Here is a 4924-nt window from a genome sequence, read left to right on the forward strand (position 1 = left end):
CCTCTTAACTGTGTCCAGTTCTGGTCGCCCTGTTATAGGAACGATGTTGTCAAGCTGGAGAGGGTTCAGAAGAGATTTACCAGGATGTTGCCGGGTATGGAGGCTTTGAGTTATAAGGAGAGGCTGGGACTTTTTTCCACTGGAGCATAGGAGGTTGGGGGTGGCCTTATAGAGGTTTATAAAATCATGAGGGGCATAGATAGGGTTAATAGGAGGTGCCTTCTCGTTAAGCTGGGGTATTTCAAGACTCGGGGGCATAATTTTAAGGAGAGAGGACAGATTTTTAAAAAAAGACATGGGGGCAATTTTTTTTTAAAAAGAGTGGTTCATGTGTAATGAGCTTCCAGAGGAAGTTGTGGATGTGGGGACAGTTACAACATTATTTGGGATAAGTACATGGATAGGGAAAGCTTTGGAGGGATATGGGCCAGGAGCAGGCAGGTGGGACTGGTTTAGTTTGGGATTAGGGGTCGGCACGGACTGGTTGGGCCGAAGGGTCTGTTTCCGTACCGTGTGACTCTCTCTCTCTCTCTCTCCCTCTCCTGCTGTGCAGTGCTATCTCCGTCGAGCTGTACTACATCTTCGCCACTGTGTGGGGTCGGGAGCAGTACACACTGTATGGGATCCTCTTCATTGTCTTCGCCATCCTGCTGAGTGTCAGTGCCTGCATCTCCATCGCCCTGACCTACTTCCAGCTGTCGAGTGAGGATTACCGCTGGTGGTGGCGCTCGGTCTTCAGCACGGGTTCCACCGGCTTCTTCATGTTCCTCTACTCCGTCTTCTACTACTTCAAGCGCTCAAACATGTCTGGGACAGTGCAGACACTGGAGTTCTTCGGCTACTCCGTCCTCACCTGCTACGTCTTCTTCCTCATGCTGGGCTCCGTCTCCTTCTTTGCCTCGCTGCAGTTCATCCGCTACATCTATGTCAACCTCAAAATGGACTGACCTCAGGTAATTCCACCTCCCCCCACCCAAATCCCCAGCACTTCATATGTGATATGCTCCACCCATTCTTGCCTTTCTTCCCCCATCCCTCATTTCCTGGACACATTTGAGTCTGAATGGCCTCCTTCTGGCCCTGTGTAATAGGCTGGAGGAGAGGGCTGAATGGTCTCTTCCTGTTCCTGTGTAATAGGTTTAAGGGGAAGGCTGAATGGCCGCCTCCTGTTTCCACATAACAGGCTCGAGGAATGGTCTTGAACAGTTGGAAGCTGAGCTGGATATCAAGCGTAAGAACAGCTGAGTGCCCAAAGATCAAAAAACTGGCATCACCGTTGTGATTTTCAGGAACTGGGAGGAGCTAAATTTGACAATGTCCAGGCAGTGGGTTTGGGGAGATGGAGAGCGGATGTGAGATAGTGACAGAGCCTCTGCACCCCACCATCCCCCTGCCCGCCCATCCGCCCACCCCTCCGATTCCCTGCCCTGTTCGATATCTCATGAACCCGGTCCAACAGAGGAAATCGACTGGAGGGTAGTGCATCAGTGCTACGGGGGAACAATACACTGGCCCCTCTTGTAGCTTACAGCTACAAGTTTGTGGGGAAAAGCATCTCTCAAATTTGATTGGGTTTTCTGAAGAGGTGACTAACGAGATAGACGAAGGCAGAGCGGTAGACTGGTTAGCAAGGGTAGATCACGTGGGATCGGTGCTGGGTCTGCTGTTGCTAGTCACTTACGTAAATGGTTTGGATGAGAATATGGGGGGGGTATGTTTAAGTTTGAGAATGACATCAAAATTGGTGGTGTAAGTGAACCATGATGAAGGTTACCTCAGAGTACAACAGGATTCTTGATCAGACGGGCCGATGGGCCGAGGAATGGCAGATGGAGTTTAATTTAGATAAACGTCTAACTGAGGTGCTGCAGTTTGAAAAGGCAAACCAGGACAGAACTTACACATTGGGGAGTGTTGTTGAGAGGAGACCTAGGGGGTGCAGGTACATAGTTCCTTGAAAGTGGAGTCGCAGGTAGACAGGGCGATGAAGAAGGTGTTTGGTATACTTGCCTTTGTTGGTCAGTGCATTGAGTATAGGAGTTGGGAGGGTCATGTTGTGGCTGTACAGGACATTGGTTAGGGCCACTTTTGGAATACTGCATTCAATTCTGGTCTCCCTGCTATAGGCAGGATTCTGTGAAACTTGAAAGGGTTCAGAAAATATTTACAAGGGTGTTGGAGGGTTTGAGCTACAGGGAGAGGCTGAATAGGCTGGGGGCTGTTTTCCCTGGAGCGTCAGAGGCTGAGGGGTGACCTGATAGAGGTTTATGAAAACATGAGGGGCATGATAAGGTGAATAGCCAAGGTCTTTTCCCCAGGGTGTGGGAGTCCAGAACTAGAGGGGCGTAGGTTTAAGGTGAGAGGGGAAAGGTTTAAATGGGACCTAAAGTGCAACTTTTTCACGCAGAGGGTGGTGCGTGTATGGAAGGAGCTGCCAGAGGAAGTGGTGGGGCCTGGTACAGTTACAACATTTAAAAGGCATCTGGATGGGTACGTGGATAGGAAGGGTTTAGAGGGATATGGGACGAGATTAATTTAGGATATCTGTCAGCATGGACAGGTTGGGGTGAAGGGTCTGTTTTTGTGCTATGTGGCTCTATGACTCTATATGTGAAAATAACAGGGTTGTTGTGCTGGGTGATTTTAACCAACCCCATATTGACTGGGAATCCCTTACAGCCCACATGTGGGTAGTCCAACAAGGGAGGGGGCTGTACTGGACCCGGTATTGGGAAATGTGCCCAGCCAAAGGTTCAATGTGGGAGCATTTTGGGAATAGTGACCATGATGCCTTAAGTTTTCAGAGTGGGATCTCGGATGAAGGTGTTCGATTGGGGGAAGGCTAACTATAAGCAAATTAGGCAGGGTTTGGTGAATGTGGGTTGGAGCAGCTGTTGGAGGGTCAATCCACATTTGACATGCGGGTGGGTGTCTTTGAAAGACCAGTTGGTTAGAGTTCAGGACAGGCATGTTCCTGTGAAAATGAAGGATAGGAATGGCCGGGTTCGGGAACCTTGGATGGCGGGGAAATCATCAGCTTAGTCAAAAAGAACAGGAAGCATACCTTCCTTCATCGGTCAGAGTGTAGGAGTTGGGACATCGTTACAGCTGGACAAGGCCTGAAAAAGTCCTACCAGAAACGTTAGAGATAACAAGGTGTCGAGCTGGATGAACACAGCAGGCCGAGCAGGAAAGCTGACGTTTCGGGTCTAAACCCCCATTTCAGAAGAAGGGTCTAGGCCCGAAACGTCACCTTTCCTGCACCTCTGACGCTGCTTGGCCTGCTGTGTTCATCCAGCTCTGCACCTTGTTATCACAGATTCTCCAGCATCTGCAGTTCCTACTATCTCTACCAGAAACGTTACTTGTTTCTCCGTCCACAGATGCTGCCAGACCTGCTGAGTTTCTCTAACATTGTGTTTGTTTCTGATCTTGCAGCCTCCCCAATGTTTTGCTTTGGTTCCGGGAGATGTTGGTGACCAGACACCTGGCTGAGGGTTTTGAGGAGCATTGGAGAAGAAGTGGGGCTTGGTGTCATAGAGTTGTACAGCATGGAAACAGACCCTTCGGTCTGAACCATCCATGCCGACCAGATATCCTGAATTAATCCAGTTCCACTTGCCCGTATCCCTCAAAACCTTTCCAATTTCTGATGCCCTTCCCCGATTAAGAAACAGTCTGCACTTCTATACCTCCAGCCAAAGTGGTAAACTTCAGTTTCCCAAATTGTGTTGCGTCTGCCGCTTCTTTGCCCAATGCCCTCAGTTCCTTCATCCTGATTGTTAACGTGAATAGTTATGGTCCCAACACGGACCCCTGTGGAACTGCACCTAATCACTGTCTGCCGTCCTGAAGTAGACCCCTTTATCGCCGCCCCTAACAGATTTGTCATGCGTGACCTTCCCTTGACCAAGCCATGCTGACTCAGCCCTATTTTACAATGAATGCCACCGTCTCTCCCTTCATATTGGACTGTAAAACCTTCCCAGCAATTAAGGTCAGGCTAATCGTCCTGTACCTTCCGGTCTTCTGCCTCCCTCCCTCCCTTAAACGGGGCGTTGCATTAGCCATATTCCAGTCCTCTGGGAGCCTCCCTGACTCCAGTGATACCTGAAAGATCACCACCCATGCCTCCACAATCCCCTCGGCTGTCTCCCTTCAGAACTCTTGAGGTGTAGCCCATCCGGTCTGGGTGACTTACCCACCTTCAGACCCTTCCGTTTCCCCAGCACCTCCTTCGTGACGGCCACTGCACTCCCCTCTGCCCCCTGACTCCCTCGAACTTCTGGGATGCGACCGATGTCTTCCCCTGCGAGAAATGGTGCAAAGTGCCTGTTCCGTTCCTCCGCCAACGGAGAGTGGTGTGATATCCAGAGCTCATGGACAGGCGGAGGCAGACTCTGCCAGTGACTGAGGGATTTGCTGCAATTGGGGGAGTATGGAGATCCCAGAGGGCGGAGGCTGAGGGGGTTGGGGGTGGGTTGCGGTTACCAGAGTGACTGACACCTCACGAAAACGCAGGCAAAGACTTTTCAACGAGAACGGTGCTGGAGAAACTTAGCCGATCCGGCAGCATCCCGCAAACAAGAGTTAAGTCCAATGGCTTTTATCAGAGAGAGGATGATAGACAAACTGGGCTGATGATAAGCCAGAATGGAGTAGCTGCAGGAAGTGAGAGGATGTGTATAGGGTCCCAGCTGGGTGCGGGAGTCAGTCAGTCCATTATCTGGATATTGTGGGCAGCCCATCCTCAGAAACGGAAACAGATGTCAAGGATGGTGCTGGGACTGCAGGGTTTGAGGTTATAAGGAGATGCTGGGGCTGTTTTCCCTGGAGTGTCAGAGGGCTGACTTTATAGAGGCTTATAAAATCATGAGGGTCATGGATAGGGTGAAATAGACAAGGTCTTCCTTCCCCCCTCCCC

At 50.5% G+C, this 4924-nt stretch overlaps 1 long non-coding RNA gene across 1 annotated transcript in view; it reads left to right on the forward strand.

Moving 5' to 3' along the window:
- Positions 1-502: 502 nt before the first annotated feature.
- Positions 503-4924, forward strand: part of LOC125488334 — a 5520-nt gene continuing 1098 nt past the window's right edge. Inside the window, exon 1 of the long non-coding RNA XR_007266279.1 lies at positions 503-953. This is a non-coding gene — a long non-coding RNA (uncharacterized LOC125488334). The remainder of the gene's footprint in view (positions 954-4924) is intronic.

Source organism: Rhincodon typus, unplaced genomic scaffold (genome assembly GCF_021869965.1).
Source record: "Rhincodon typus isolate 14 unplaced genomic scaffold, sRhiTyp1.1 hic_rhity00000458, whole genome shotgun sequence".
Taxonomy (NCBI): domain Eukaryota; kingdom Metazoa; phylum Chordata; class Chondrichthyes; order Orectolobiformes; family Rhincodontidae; genus Rhincodon; species Rhincodon typus.